The sequence below is a fragment of the Pongo abelii genome, chromosome 5 (genome assembly GCF_028885655.2).
Source record: "Pongo abelii isolate AG06213 chromosome 5, NHGRI_mPonAbe1-v2.0_pri, whole genome shotgun sequence".
In the NCBI taxonomy this organism is placed as follows: domain Eukaryota; kingdom Metazoa; phylum Chordata; class Mammalia; order Primates; family Hominidae; genus Pongo; species Pongo abelii.
Window position 1 is genome coordinate 19,872,980 of NC_071990.2, and position 17,325 is coordinate 19,890,304.

General features: G+C 38.4%; 1 long non-coding RNA gene across 2 annotated transcripts; it reads left to right on the forward strand.

Annotated features, from left to right (window-relative positions):
• Positions 1-493: 493 nt before the first annotated feature.
• On the forward strand, positions 494-16,217 carry LOC129059895 (uncharacterized). 2 transcript variants are annotated; one of them, XR_008526061.2, is made up of 4 exons: positions 494-962; positions 13,571-13,795; positions 14,563-14,680; positions 15,983-16,217. It is a non-coding gene; the product is annotated as an uncharacterized LOC129059895 (long non-coding RNA). The 2 variants fall into 2 exon arrangements; XR_010140587.1 differs by lacking the exon at positions 494-962 and adding an exon at positions 10,542-11,343.
• The last annotated feature ends 1,108 nt before the right edge of the window (positions 16,218-17,325 follow it).

Below are 17,325 nucleotides of genomic sequence, written 5' to 3' on the forward strand. Positions count from 1 at the left end.
ATAAAATAATTCATCATAGAAAACATAAAGTAGCGATTATTATCCCAAGTACAACCAAGAGGATACTATTCAATGCAAACTGAGGATTCAAAATTGTTTTGAACTTGGTTAATCTTTTGATGTTTGTCTGATAATAAAACAAGTCTAAGAAGACTTTTTTTTGCATAATTTTGTTCCTGTGTTTTCAAAATATGTTAATGCACCCAACACTCATATTTTAATTTCTAAGTACTCACACCAGTCTCCAATAAAAGGAACCAGGGCTCCTTGGTGAAATAGCTGATTCTAGAGCTGGGTCAAGGAAAATACAAGATGAGCTTAGAGCATGATCTAGTGCCAGAAAATAAGGAAGTGCTACCAAAAAAATGGTGGAGTATGTCATATGAGCCAACCGGAAAGAGCTCCTAATGGTCAAAGCTGGAACAATTTGAGTAACAAAAGAAATAATATTATATTGGATTACAATCCAAAGCATAAAATAAATGTACATAATGCCATATTGATATAAATAATGATCTAATAAATAAATAAATAGGGGAAAAGAAACAAATCATCTCTATAGAAATTGCCAGATAATATATGCTAATACTTCCCCTTCTAAAAGTAGTAGGCTAGTCTTAGTAACTTGCTTTCAAAGAATAGAGATTGGGAAATGGGAAGATAGTAACTTTTCAATACAGAAACCTGGCAAATACTACCTTACCCAACTGATCAAGTTTAACTTCACCAGTGATAAGTCATGTTGATATCATGTACTTCCTGATCTTAAAAGCCACTTCACTCTGTGATATTCTTTCCTTTTTGTTTTTTTGTTTTTTTGTGAGATGGAGTCTTCTGTTGCTAGGCTGGAGTGCAATGGCATGATCTCAGCTCCCTGTGACCTCCGCTTCCCAGGTTCAAGCAATTCTCCTGCCTCGGTCTCCCGAGTAGCTGGGACTACAGGCACGCACCACCACGCCCAGGTAATTTTTGTATTTTTAGTAGAGACGGGGTTTCACTATTTTGGTCAGGATGGTCTCAATCTTTTGACTTCGTGATCTGCCCACCTGGGCCTCCCAAAGTTCTGGGATTACAGGAATGAGCCACCGCGCCCAGCCTGTGATAGTCTTTCCAAAAACTCACAGACCTGATTGAATCATGAGGAAAACATCGAACAAACCCAACCAAATTGGTGCACATTCTGCAAAAACACATGACCAGCCAATATCATGAAAACAAAGGATGGCTAAGAAACTGTCACAGTCCAGAGAAAACATGATGCCTAACTGCAACATGGCATCCCAAAACTGGTGAAATCCAAATAAAGCTGAGAGTTTAACTCATGGCAATGGAACAACTTAGTTTTGACAAGTGTACTATGGTTATATAAGAAGTTAAAATTAGGAGAAATTGAAACTAGATGATATTAATAATTTAGTGAAAACTCATATGGACAAAACAATTAACATAGATAGGATAAATAAAACAGATGAGAAACATGAGGGGTGCCAGTTTGGTTCAAACCGAGGACTTGTTCCAGGTATTAATGATGTGTCCCAGAAGCAAAATTTGTTGTGTTTTGAATACATAGGGAAACCTTGGTCACTTGGGATGGTCATGAAATTTTAAGAGGAACACTTAACAAATGTGTTAAAATTGTTAATCAAGTTAAGGGCAACCTACAGACCTCTAGAATTTTTTTCTTAGGTAAGGAGATGAGCAAGGTCTGAGAAAACATATTGTCTCATATTGATGCTCATTGACAAAGAAAATTTCCCACTCACCTTACTGAGTCAGTGAAAACTTCAAGTGTTTTTGAATGAAAGCTTCAATCTGTGGATTGTATGCATGCCTGAAAATGACTTTGCAAATTAGCATCTTTTGCCTATTCTTACAAGGCAATCTCACTTCAGTACTCCACCTGTAAGTCAAAGCAAACATGGAAATTCTAACCTGGAGCTGTAGGGTATACACCCCCAGGGAGGTGAGTTGGATTCTTTCCATGGTCTGAACCAGCTGGTTATGTACTCATCTGTCAGATTTACTGAAAATGTGTTCAACCTTGTTAAGAAACCCTTGAAAGACCTGAGGAAAGATCTTCATAAGTATTTTCCTAGTCCAATGAGAGAAAGATAAACAACACGTTCCCCAGCACTTCATAGTCATTACCAAGTAATTTGATACCTTCCATACAAAAATAGACACTGAAGATCACTTTGAATAGCTTCTTGAAACAAAAGTCACCTGGAAATATTTGACCAGTGTAGAAAACATTCAACATTTATGGCTGCTAACATTTTTGTGTACCCTTCTAACATTTTAAATTTCCTACGTAGGTAAAATCTGTGAAGACTTCATATTGCCAGAATGCCTTGCAACTAGGGTGTACCTGATTGACTTGGCTTCAGCCAACTAGAACACCCATGAGAGGCTTGATTCAGAAGTAACCATCATGAAGAAGTAGCTGGGCAGGCGTATGGACCTTCTGTCAAGCACAAGGGCAAAAAATGTTGTTCTTTCTGGAACAAGAGTATTCAGTGCTAACAGTCATGGTTGCCCATCAGCAGTGCTCATGTTTCTCAAGGGATACCTTAGTGTAATTGGGCATTACAACTGTGCAGCCTCAAAATCTGGCTTTCTGATCCTAATGAACCTTCTGTGAGTTACTCAAAACCCTCAAATAGATTCCTTGCCCGCTTGAGGTAGCCACATTGAATTCTGTTGATTGCAACTAAGAACCCCCATCTATACAATTAGTAGTAATTAAATATTTTTCTTCTTTCTAATTATATACATGGGAGTTGAAATGTGCTTAACATAAAAGTAAAGCCTAGAGTTATCTTACTAAGAATCTCATTTTCACCTTAAACAAGTCATATGAAATCAAATATCCTTTATTGCTGCCAAATAGAAACAAGTTTACTCTACTTGATGATTAACTTAATTTTGGTACAAATTTTTGCAGATCAATTTGATTATAGCTTACATTTCATTTATATTCATGCTTGAAATTAATTGTTCAATGAACATTATTTTGTTTTCATGCAATTTATTTTGATGAACAGTGAATCATCATAGGAAAAATAATGAGTATAATATCATATGCAGTATATGAGATGGACAAAAATTGGGAAGGTGACGCACAAAGGGCAAAAGTAGAGAAAAGAGTTCATAAATATTCCTAAAGGAATCAGAGAAAAGTTTACAAAGATGAGAGCACGAGGCAACTATTGAGGCAAGGGTTTGCAGGATAGGCAAAGAAGAACGAGAGAATTTCAGGCAGAGACCAGAAGTGAGGAAACAAGAGGACTGAAACGGCATGGTGTGCTGAGGAAAACTCTGATGGTGCAAAATGACTGGAGAGTGAGGTATTAGACAGAAGGAAAGTCTGTTGAATAAGCGTAAAGATGCAGGCATGGGTCCTGAACATAAAGAGCCTCATATATCTTGCATAAGATTTTAGAGTTTATGGAGGATAGGGAGCAACTGAAGAATTTTAAGTGCTTTAAAATTCTTATTAAAGTGAATCATCATTAGATTCACTTTTTAAAACATAACATTTAAAGAGAGACCCTTTCCAGGAATATTTGAATTTTACTAGAGACCAAGCCCTGTATAAAAAAGATAGTGCTCTGATGGTAGAATCTCAGGCATCATTCAGAAATGAGAAGACTACTCCCAGATGGTAACATTGTACCTTGCATTAGGTTTACCTGTAAGACTGGCTTTGTTGGAAATGAAAACTAGATGTTAGCTTAATGTGATCCTGAAGTGGCTTGAAACAATAGATACAATCTCCAGGAAATTAGCCCACATCAGGAGAATAGTGGCCAAGCTGCCAATATTGAAAATGCTACCTACCTGTGGAAATGAGTGGTATGTCTATAGCAGGGGCCGTGGGTGACTTGGTTCTCTCTCTCAGTTCCTTCACAGTTCCCTAGTGTGATCTGAGGACAACCCATGTCTCACAAGGAGATTTCTCAAAATGTAAAGCAAAGCCCCCTCTTTATTTTCACATCTCAAACTCAATGCCATATCTTGGTTCTAAATGTTAACTTGGAGGTAATCATGTTTTCTAAGTGATGTAGTCTTTCAAGATTGAAAAGCAAACTATCCATTTCATCTCCAGTTTTATTCAAATCTTTATGATTCTTCATTAAATACAGTTGGTATCACAATACTTTCACTCTTGTGTGGGCGAGGACCTGAGCATGGCCAGAAGAAGCCAGGCTGTGTGGCAATCTTAGCAGGAGACTGAGATCCCACTGGAGCGCTTCTGCATCCTATCTGTGCCAGTGATGCTGCTTCTTCCTGGGGGCCTTGTGGCCGTGGTTTCTGTGGTCTACTTTTGCTTTCTATGGTCACTCTGGACGATATTTGTAGGATTTCTTCAACAGAACACTTTTCTTGCTCCAGCTGTTTTAATCCCAAACTGAATGGAGCTGCTAGGTTTATTTTGGGCTGTTTGAGAAAGATAAATAGACAATTCTGTCTGTCTGTCTGACTGTCTTTGTGTTTCTCTGATTCTCTCCTGTGTCTTCAGCCACCAGCTGAACAGTGAAATATTCAGTTAATCCATTGTTTTATCGATATGGTGCCAAGCAGCCAATGAGATGAAATCTTTTCCAAAAAATCAACACTCTATATATACAGATACACAGGTAGATATACACAGTCCCTGACTTAGGATAGTTCAATTTATGATTTTTTAACTTTACAGTAGTTTTATTGGGATAGTAAATGCATTTTTTTACTTATGATATGTTTGACTTATGATAGATCTATTGGGATGTAAACCTATCATAAGCTGGGGAGCATCTGTAGATGTCAATATAGACATACATATGGATAAATAGAGCTATATGGGAGGGAATGAGTGAATTAATCAGCTTTCGCACTGCCATGATCTCTTACTAACCCCCAAAGCATGATATCTTTATGACCTAGGATTTCCATTCTGCCTTTGTCTAATGTAAACTCTTGAAAGAAATTCAAGTGACTGAGTAATTTGCTTTCCTACTCATTTATTCTTTCCCATTAAATTGAAATCATCATATTAAATGTCTATACCAATCTGCATTTGGAAGCTTCAAAGCCAGGTGTTCCAGCCTGTTTGTTTAGTTTCTGGGGGCCTAAACTATTTAACTAAGATCCTGAATGTTTACAAAGTACCAAGGAGAAGAGCACAACTAAGGGGAGAAGCCAGCTCCACACACAACTGCCACAAGATAACCATATATAGTTATGTCTCTTCTGTCATGTCTTTAGTTAATTTTCACTAATCAGATATATATTATAGGCTTGGGTCCTATTTTGCTTAGCCGAGGACAGAATCACTGATCTTTGATCTACTCATCTAACTTTGGTTTAATTTTATAGTTTTCAGGGTGGTGATATCCCCTCGGTCTTAATTATGCACAAACCTCAACAACCAGGGGTCAGTCTTCTGGCCCAGCTCCGTTTCCCCATTGTCTATCTTGTGATTGGACTGTATTACAGTCCTATTTGATTATCTATGCCAATGTTGTGCTTTATTGGAATAACTGAACTGACTACATGTCTTTACGGACACAGGAGTATATTAAAAGCCAACTGGACTAACAATAAATACAATGTAAAGTAACATAATTATAAGGCTTTAGGGGAAATCAGTGTAAGTTTTAACCCCAAATAATAAAAATAACCCCATAATATCTTATTATCAATCTGCCAGAAATAAAAAAGATAAACTATTTTGCTTAATTTGAATTCAAATACATCATATAAAAATTAAATATATTGAGTAATTATTAATAATTATTTTAAAATTGGCTTTTGAAAGAGAATGGTAAGAGAATAAAAAGACAATCCACAGACTGAAAAATAAAAATTATTTTAAAATTTTCCACTACTTTAATTCCTCTTAGAAATTAAATAAATATAAATTACCATTATTTAAAAAAATTACGCTTGCCTATTTTTTAAAAGGAAACAACACTGAAAATTATAATAAAGAAATCAACAAAAGACCTCAAATTCAACCACCCAGAAATAGCTGACTAGTTCATGCCCTTCATTCCAGACACCTCTCTTGCATGTAACACACAAATGGATACCTAATAAACAAAAGTAACTTTATAACAATTGAAGCATAATATGCTTGTTACTCCTTTATTACATTTTTCTACTTTAAGGAAGCTGTTTATCCTCTTGTTGAATCATCTTTGTTAGCCCTTCCTATCAAGCATTCTCTGTCTATTGCCTTCATTATTATTTTTTTTTCTCCTCGATATTCAGTTCATTCTGAAGTCTTTTCTTTAAGACAGTTCTAGGTGCACCTATTCTGTTACTTGCTGCTAATTATTTATTTTATTTTATTTTATTTATTATTATTATTATTTTTGAGACGGAGTCTCGCTCTGTCGCCCAGGCTGGAGTGCAGTGACGCTATCTCGGCTTACTACAAGCTCCGCCTCCTGGGTTCATGCCATTCTCCTGCCTCAGCCTCCCGAGTAGCTGGGACTACAGGCGCCCGCCACCACGCCCAGCTAATTTTTTGTATTTTTAGTAGAGACGGGGTTTCACCGTGTTAGCCAGGATGGTCTCGATATCCTGACCTCGTGATCTGCCCGCCTCAGCCTCCGAAAGTGTTGGGATTACAGGCGTGAGCCACTGCGCCTGGCCAATAATTATTTATTATATCAAGTAATGTTGGTGTTCTGTTTCTCAATATATTCCCTACGTATTCAAGTTTCCTTTTAATCTTTTGTAGTGTTGTTGCCATTTCATCTGCCTTGGTCTTCTGTTTTGCTGAAGTTCTTAAACAGCATAAAACACTTTTCACAAATTCTTCAATTCTTTTGGTTAAGTTTTTGTCAATTTGGGTTTTAAGTGTTATCTTGTGGCTTTAATTTGTATCTTCCCAATGACTAATGCTGTTGAGCATCACTTCATGTGCTTATTTGCCATCCATAGATCTTCTTTGGTGAAGTGTCTGTTTAAATCTATTGCCCATTTTTTCAAATAGTTTGTTTTCTTATCATTGAGTTTATTCTGGATACAAGTCCTTTACTAGATATTTGCTTTGCAAATATTTTCTCTCAGTCTGTGGATTGTCTTTTTATTCTCTTACCAGTCTCTTTCAAAGGCCAGAAGTTTTTCATTGTGATGAAGTTCAATTTGTCAATTTGTTCTTTTATTGATTGTATTTTGGTGTCGTATCTTAGAAAACTTTCTCAATCCCAGGTCACAAAGGTTTTCTCCTATTTTATGTTGTAGAACTTTTATAGTTTTATGTTTTACACTTAAGTCTATAATCTATTTTAGGTTAATCTGTGTATATGGTGAAAGTATGAAGTTTTTTGTTTTTATTTTGTTTTATATGTGTTCTAGTACCAGTTTTTCCAACACCATGTGTTGAAAAACTATCCTTTTTCCACTGAATTGCCTTTGTGCTTTTGTGAAAAATCAGTTGGTCATATGTATATATGTCTATTTTGGTTTCATTGATTTGTGTGCCTATAATTATGCCAATATCACAGTCTTGATTACTACAGCTTTATAATCATCTCAAAATTGGATTGTGCTAGTCTTCTAAATTTGTTATTCTTTATTAAAGATGTTTTGGATATTCGTGGTTCTTTTTTTTTTTTGAGACGGAGTCTCTCTCTGTCACCCAGGCTGGAGTGCAGTGGCGGGATCTCAGCTCACTGCAAGCTCTGCCTCCCGGGTTCACGCCATTCTCCTGCCTCAGCCTCCTGAGTAGCTGGGACTACAGGCGCCCACCACCACACCCGACTAATATTTTTTGTCTACTTTTTAGAAGAGACGTGGTTTCACCGTGTTAGCCAGGATGGTCTCGATCTCCTGACCTCGTGATCTGCCCGCCTTGGCCTCCCAAAGTGTTGGGATTACAGGCGTGAGCCACTGCAACCGGCCTATTCGTGGTTCTTTATATTTACATATTAATCTTACAATCAGTTGTCAATTTCTCCAAAAAAAAATTGAAGGTAATTTTCGTTGGAATTGCAGTGAATCTATAGATCAATTTGTGGCGAATATACATCTTAACACTATTGACTCTTTGGACTCTATATAGTTAAGTCTTCTTTAATTTCACTAAACACTGTTTTGTAGCTTTCAGTGTACAGATATTTTCCATGTTTTGCCATATTTATCCCTAAGTATTTAATTTTTTTGGATGTTATTTAAATTGATGTCATTCATTTTAAATTTCATTTTCAGATTGCTCATTGCTATCATATGCAATTAATTTTTGTATATTGATTTTGGATCCCACAATCTTGTTAAACCCATGTATTAATTCTAGTAACATTTTGTAGGTTCCATTGTAAGAAGAAAACCCTAAGTATTTTCTACTTAAACAGTTATACCATCTGTGAATAAAAATAGTTTTACTTTTTCCTTCTCAATATGGATGGTTATATTTCTTTTCTATTGCCTTGTATATAGTAAGAAAAAGTATTACATTTTACAATGTTGAATAGAGGTGGTGAAACAGACATCCTTACCCTTATCCTGATTTTGAAAACATTAAGTCTTTCACCATTAAATATAATGTTATCTGTATGTTTTTTTGTAGATGTCCTTCCTCAGGATGAAAAAGCTATCTTTTATTCCTAGTTTGCTGAGAGTTTTTATCAGGAATGGACATTAGATTTGGTCAAATGTTTTTTGGTGTCTATTGAGGCAACACTATTTCAGTTTCTCAATATGGTAAATGACAATTTTTGAATGTTAAACTTATCTTGTATTCCTGAGATTAAACCCAACTTGGTCACTATTCTATTTATACATTGTCGGGTTCAATTCGCTAAAACTTTACTTAGGATTTTTTGCATTTATGTTTATCAGAGACAGTGGTCTGCAGTTTTCTTTTCTTGTGTGTCTGATTTTGGTATTAGGGTAATGCTGTCTTGCAGAATGCATTGGAAAGTAGTCCCCTCTCTTCAATTTTCTGGAAGCGCTTGAATAGAATTGATGTTATTTCTTAAATGTCTGGTAAATTTACCAGTAAAGTCATCTGTACAATGAATCTTTTGGGGAGATGGTTTTTAACTAAACATTTAATTTAACAGATTTTTGGCTAGTCAAGTTACCTACTTTTATTTCTTGAATGAGTTTTGGTAGTTTTTATCTTTCAAGGAATTTGTCCAGTTTATCTAAGTTGTCAAGTTTATTGTCATAAAGTAGTTTATCTTTATAATATATGTAGATTCTGTATTTATATAATGCTCTCATTCATACTACTCATTCATACTATTGATCATTTGTGTCATTTCTCTTTTTTTCTGATCGACCTGGCTAGAACTTTCTCAATTTCATTTATCCATTCAAAGAACCAGCTTCAGGGTTCATTAATTTTTCTATATTGTTTTCTGTTTTCTACTTTTATCTTCTTTAAGATGGAGTCTCACTCTATTGCCCAGGCTGGAGTGCAGTGGTGCAATGTCAGCTCACTGCAACCTTGACTTCTCAGGTTCAAGTGATTCTCATGCATCAGCCTCTTGAGTAGCTGGGACTACAGGTCCCACCACAGTAGCCACCACAGCCGGCTAATTTTTGTATTTGTAGTAGAGACAGGGCTTCTCATGTTGGCCAAGCTGGTCTTGAACTTCCGACAGCAAGTAATCCACCTGCCTAGGCCTCCCAAAGTGCTGGGATTACAGGCATGAGCCACCGCACCTGGCCTGTTTTCTGCTTCTTTATTTCTGCTTTGATTTTTATTATTTCCTTTCTTCTATTTGCTTTGAGTTTAATGTCCTCTTCTTTTTCTAGTTTTTTTAAAAAGATGAAGCTGGAGTCATTCATTTGAGACTTTTCTTTTTTTCTAACACGGCACTTAGTGCTATAAATTTTCTTTTAAGCACTGCTTTAGTGCATCCCACAAATTTCAATGCATTATATATTAATTTCATTCAGTGCAAAATACTTTCTACTTTCCCTTTAGATTTGTCCTTTGACCCATTATATTACTTAGAGGTACACTATTTAATTTCCAATATTCATGGATTTTCTAGAGATATTTCTACTAATGATTTCTAATTAAATTCCATTGTCATTAGGAAATGTACTTTATAAGACTTGAATTCTTTTAAATGTATTGAGAATTGTCTTATGGCCCAAAATATGGTATATTTTGGTAAACGTTCATATGCACTTGAAAAGAATGTTTATTCTGCAGTCGTTGGGGGAATTTTTCTATAAACATTAATTAGATCAAGTTGGTTGATAGTGTTGTTTAAATTTTTTATATTTTACTGCTTTCCCGTCTAATGATTTTATCAACCACTGGCAGACAGGTATTGATATCTCAGACTATTTTGAAATAAATCCATCCAAAGACACTTAGATAACTGAGTAGCCAAATTAAAGAAGAAAACCACATCATTATATTTTTAAAGGAAAAATTTGGGGAATGGGGCATCAATTAACATAAAGGAATGAATCAGTAGGTGTAGAACTGATTGCATGGGAGGAGATCTTTGCTGATCCCTGAAGCAGTCATTTAGGTAACCACCTATTGTACTTATGCACAAAGATAGGACCCTTCCATTAGTTCCCACTATGAATTTTCTAATTGAGGAAGTTGAGATGTATGAGATGAACCCACTTGAAAATGAAAAATTTGCCCAGGAATGACAATCTTTAGGGACACCCTTAGCTGCAATCACAAACAGCAATACTGTAATGTCATTAACTTCATTCCTCTCATTCTACAAAAGGTAACTTTATCTGTGAACTGTGCATCCACACACTCACAAAGATAAGAGGCCATTAACAAAAGCATGAGTGTTGGCGGCCCCACCAACTCTATCTAACCCAGTTAGCACATTTTCTAGCATTTTGTCATGAAGTCATTGGCAGTGTTACTGTTCGAAAACTGCATGGCTCAGATGTTTCTAAACCCTTTTAATCCATGACAAAGGCCTCCCTTTATTGTTGTTTTGTTTTCCTTCACTGCCCTACAGCATGGCAGCCAGTGTGCGCTCCTGATAAGCAGTGAGCCATGCAGATGCGGTTCAGTTTCCTTGTGCACACCACCATGCAACCTGCCAAGGCCCCAGTGTGGAAGGCAGCATGGCTTCCCCTCCCCCCTCCCAGAGCCAATGCCAGTGGCACCCTGCACAATGGTTAGCCAGCCAGATAACTTCAGAAGAACACAAAATTAATTTTTTGTGACACAAGTGACATTTACCATTAACTAATTTTGGAGATGCAGCATAGCTAATGTAAATAATTTCATTCTAATCCAAGTGAGATGAAAGCAGCAACCTTCCAACTTGGAGCAAAAAGGAAAAGAAACTGCTACTATGATAATGGACGTTTAAGAGATTACTTTCTTTCTCTTCCTGGCTTTGCATGGTAGGTATGAAGATAAGACTACACTGGTTCAGAAAACAATGCTGATATTTGCTGTTCTTGACAGAAAAGGCTCTTCTGTTTCCAGGGGAGTGTGACAAAAGAAACAAGAGAGGAGACTCTTTAAATGGTGGTCACCAAAATAAACTGAATTGAGAACAAAATGTGTGAAGGAATTGACAATCAGTTGAGTCTATGGCCTAAATGACTATCTTCACTACCAAGTTCACAGGAAGGGCTAAATCAGTGCACACACGAATTCTAAGGGGACCCCTGGGCTTCTGGTAGCAAATAATGGGCCAGGGTAGAGTCATGTTTGAGAGCAGCTATAAAATGGTTGGGACAGAGGAATCAATGTACAGGGCAATTTAGAATACAGTGGAGAAGGCCAGATGCCAGAAGAGCACTGAGAATCAAGTGGATTACAAGATAGAGGCCTATTTCCTGGATTAGAGGCTAATAGCTACATCTGGATTTGAAGAATGAGAATCAGCGGAATCCATAATGACAGACCACATGGAAGGTGGAGGTATGAGACAATATGAGATAGTGGAAGTCAAAGAGCACTTGTTAAAAAGCCACTCAGTGATGGCATGCATCTTTTAACAGCAATGCCAAGTCCCTACCACCACCCCTGATTCTTAAAGGAACTAACATGATTTTGAAAGCTACTTCAAATTCTGCATACACTGCAGGTCAATATCCTCGAACAGTTCACGATAAGAGCTGCACATCTAAACTTTCAGGGCCTTTTCCATCTTCTTCCTGGATTTTTCAAATGATCAAGAGACACTATCCTCCTATCTCAAGAAACATACAGTAAATTGCAGAGAGCTACAGAGGGTAGAATAATTATATCATGGAAATTGTATTTTTCTGACAACATGCTTTTAACAAAACAATTTTTATTCCAAGCTTCCTGCCATCTTTTGCCTTTCAACTCCGCCCATGCCACATCTTCCCTGGTACTTTCTACCCTCCAAATAGCAAGGGCAGAATGAGCTATCCCACCATGGTACCCACATGAAAGCAGTCTCTTCCCAGCCTGGGAGGCGAGAACCCATTTCCCACCAAATGTCTAGTAGATGTCCCAGACTGAGATTCTGTCCATCTATCAATCAGCTTTACAAAACAGTGTTATACAAATGATTGAGAGACACTTCCAATCTTCTTGGCATTCATTGATCACACTATGTCTCTCCTTCAATTTGCTTCAAATTACTTCCTAATCCATCCCCCTCCTCATCTCAAACTGCTTCCTACAATTTCACATAAGCCTTGAGTTACATTTTCTAAAGTCCCTATAACCTGCCACTTCCCTAAATCCACTGCCTATAACATCTTTTCTGAACTTGGGACAACACCCAGTGCGTACTCATACTCTCTCTAGTATAACTGGTTGTTCAGAGATTCTAACTAGAAAAATCTGTTTCTCCTCCTCCTACCAGCCATAAACCACACCCCTGCCATCTTTTAAGATCTAACTTAAATCACGCCTCTTGGCTTCCCCTGGTTACGCAAGTTAGTATCTAACACCTAAGCTCAGCTCTCTCAGGTCCATCTGTTCTTCCTTCCTTTTTTCCTTTCTTCCTTGCTTCCTTCCTTCTTCCCTTTCTCCCTTCTTCTTTTCCTCCCTTCCTCTCTCCCTCCCTCTCTCTCTTTTTCCCTTCTTTCTTCCCTTCTTCCCATTTTCTTTCCTTCCTTCTAGCAAACAGTTAAAGACCTCCTACTGTATACCAGGAACTCACTCTTTAAGGAACTGGGTTACCGAAGTAAACAAGACAGACAAGGTCTTGTTCTTACCAAGTTTACATTCTAGAGGGTGGAGACAGACAATAAACTATTAAATAAATAAACAGGAAAACTGTCAGATGTGCGATAGTGACTGTATGGATAGTTAACGTGATGAGGAATGTTCAGTGGATACTTTAAATGGGTGGTAGGGAGGGCCTCTTTGAGGAGATGACATTTAAGTTATGATTGAAATGACTGAAGGAGGAATCCATGCTTCCTACTTGGAGGGAAGAGCATTCCAATGAGGGGAAGTTTCCAGTGCAGGGGCCCTAAGATAAAGTCTAACCGGGAAAATATTATCTTTTAACTTATTGTGTCTATGCCATAACTACACGTGTTATAGGTAATGTAATATATATTGCACATGTAATAAACACATAATACTATGAGGGACCATCCACATTAATTATATGTTTACAAACTTTTTCTTCCCCAGTGGATTCTGTTCAGAGTATGCAGTAAACTATTACCCAAACTAATAAGTTCTCGATCTACATTTGAAGATACTGACTAAGAATCAGATCCAAACCTCTCACGTCTGAAAGGAAAAGTGACAAATTTCTGAAAAATAGTACGTGAATTTATTCTACAGCTGCTCTCTGGACCAAATGATGCCTAAACCCAAGAGAGAAATTAATGCACAGTTCATCAAGATTTACACGTAAGCACACGCCTAACTCTTGACTTTTTCTCATTAACTTTTATGGTGCAAAGTTCTTTGAGCTGCTCCCTTTCACAGAATGACCCCATGTTCCCTATCATCCATTAACCAGCTTTCCCTAGCTCAGTTGAACACATCGTAAAATTATTTTCAGTGAGTAAGAAACCAGCTATACATTTTATGACTTATATAATAAAGAAACAAGAAAAATATACACTTTATAAAATGATAATATGCTGTCACATGGAGCTTTTAAGTTAATGGGACATATAGGAAATGGTGTCGTTAACAAAAGAAAAAAGAAAAAGAAAGTAATATATTATCATATCCTAAGTGCTGCTGCTGGCTGCATTTGGGTCCACAGTGCAAAGAATGGAGCAAAAACTCATAAAATAGGAAACGTGCAAATAATGCCACTTTGCTCCTTAGAACGCCGAAGTTTTCTGAATTAAAAAAATAATAAAAACCAGCCTGGCCAACATGGTGAAACCCCGTCTCTACTATAAATACGAAAAAAAGAAAAGAAAAGAAAATGCCGGGCATGGTGGCGAGCGCCTGTAATCTCAGCTACCTCGGAGGCTGAAGCAGGAGAATTGCTTGAACCCGGGAGGCGGAGGTTGCAGAGAGCCGAGATCACGCCGCTGCACTCCAGCCTCGGTGACAGAGCGAGACTGCCTCAAAATAATAATTAATAATAAAAATAAGGTGACAGCACAGCTCACATCGGTGAACATAGGTGTGTGAACCTGCTTGTCTTGGCTTTCCAGCAGGTAGAAGTCCAGGGACATGCGGCCGGAAGAACCGGATTTCAGCCCGGCTGAGTCACCACAGCAGCCACCTTGTGATGGATGTAGCCCGCAGGGGGATCCAGCCGCCTCGAAACAGGTATGAATTGTGAAGTGGGCCAAAGAGAGCAGATCAGCTGCTCCACAGTCTGGTTCAGGTTTCACACAGAAACAGGGAAGTGATGATAAATTTGCAAGTACACAGGCACAAAAGGTTCTCACTCACAGCTGGTGCATCTCATTCCACTCTTCACAAAATCAAGGGCAAAACTGGTTGTTAAGAAGCCTTGTGATTTTCATCTCCTGAGAATAGCTGAGAGTAACCAAGATATTGGAAAGCAGTGATAAAGCCTGGATTTGTTTTCAGTTTTTATTACAAACATTAAGCTACTGATTACGGGGAAGGAAATATTTTTTTTAGTAATAAAGGACACAGGTTCAGGAGCCAACATGCCTGAGTTCAAATGTCTCTGTTATTTACTGGGTAACTGTGGAGAAGTTACTGCAATGTGCTGTTTCTCATTGTACCCATCTATAAAATGGGAATATTAGTAATATATAGCATACAGGATTGTTGTGAGGATAATTGAAGTTATTAATTAAAGTGCTTGGCCAGGTATGGTGGCTCACATCTGTAATCCCAACACTGTGGGAGGCTGAGGTGGGAGGATCACTTAAGTCCAGGAGTTTGAAACCAGCCTGGGCAACATGGTGAAACCCTATCTCTACCCAAAAAAAAAAATTGAAAATTAGGCAGGTATGGTGGCTCACACCTGTAGTTCCGGCTGCCTGGGAGGATAAGGTGGGAGGATCAATTGAGCCTCGGGAGTTCAAGGCTTCAGTGAGCCATGATTGCACCACTGCACTCCAGCCTGGGTGACAGAGCAAGACCTTGTCTCAAAAAAATAAAATAAGAAATAAAGTGCTTAAAGCTATACTCAACCAATAGTAAGTGCTGTACTTATCAGAATATCAGAATATGGCTTAATTATCCTATGAGAAATGCTTCAGGAAAAACTGCACTGCTCATGAATCTTTAATATATTAAAGTGGATCAGAAAAACCTGTGCAGCACTGTATTAGTCAGGGGTTTCCAGAGAAACAGAACAGATAGGACATATATAATTATTTATATAAGAAGAGACATAGGAATTGGCTCATGTGATTATGGAGGCCTAGAAGTCCCATACAAATCTGTTGTCTGCACACTGAAGAACCAGAAAACCCAATGGTATAATTCGGTCTAAGGCCTGAGAATCAGGGTCCAATGGTGTAAGTCCTGGTCTGAGTCTGAAAGCCTAAGAACCAGAAATGCTGATGTCTGAAGGTGGGAGAAGACATGTGTCTCAGCTCAAGCAGAGAGAGTGAATCCACCCTTCCTTTATCTTTTTGTTCTTTCCAGAGCCTCAAGGGATTGGATAAGGGCTACCCACATTGCTGAGGGTGGATCTTGTTTACTCAGCCTACTAATGCAAATGCTTATCTCTTCTGGAAACATCCTCACAGATACACCCAGAAATTATGTTTAACCAGCTATCTGGGCATCCCTTGGTCCAGTCAAGTTGACACATGAAATGACCAATCACAAACACTTCGTTGCTTCATTGCTTATCAAATAAAGCAACTCTTCTATTGTCTATTAATGTTAACTTCTGAGATGGTGAGTCAAGCGCTAGCTAGTCAGTTCTGTCACGAGGACTTCAAAATAGTCTTGTAGACACATCACAAGGAAGGCTGCCAATCATTTGTGGAGTGCTCCAGAAAAGTGAGGACTCTAATCATACAACTTCAGAGCTGTCTCCACAGCAGTATCCCCTGGGGAGCTGGACAGATACTCCAAATCAGGGTTCATGCCAGGCAAATTAGGTCAGAACCTCTGTGAGTGGGGCCCAGGCATTGATGTGTTATTAAGACTCCCCTGATAATTCTGATACACAGTGACATTGGACAACCACTGAATGGACCAATGCTTTCACTTTGCAAATAGGGACACTGAGGCCAACAAAGTGATTTCCTAAGGCCATGGAGTAAGGGGCTGTGGCTCCTGTGTGGCAGAGCTAGGGTTAGTCCAAGGCATTTTTCATCCAACCCAAGTGCCAATAATTCTCAAATGGTGGGGGGTGGGGGGAGGGAGAAGGGATTACAGGAGACGGAGCATATCAGAATCATATGGAATTACTTTTCATAGAATCACATCAGCACCACCACTGCTGCCCTGTTCCACCTCCCATCCCTCAAGTTGTTTTAGAATTTGATATGACTCTAACACATTCCTGCTGCCCAGCAATAATTCCAAAACATCTGAACCATCGGACGTGTGCAGACCCTACCCCATCCTGAAGCTGCAGCCCAGAATCTTTACCATTAAAAAGTTCTTTAGCTCGGCTGGGCACGATGCCTCATGCCTGTAATCCCAGCACTTTGGGAGGCCGAGGCAGGCAGATCACAAGGTCAGGAGATCGAGACCATCCTGGCTAACACGGTGAAACCCTGTCTCTACTAAAAATACAAAAATTAGCCGGGCATGGTGGCAGGTGCCTGTAGTCCCAGCTACTCGGGAGGCTGAGGTGGGAAAATGGCGTGAACCCAGGAGGGGGAGCTTGCAGTGAGCCGAGATCACACCACTGCACTCCAGCCTGGATGACAGAGTAAGACTCCGTCTCAAAAAAAAAAAAAGAAAAAGAAAAAAGTTCTTTAGCTAATTCTTACATGAATTGGGGTTTGCGAAGTACTCCTTTGATGCCC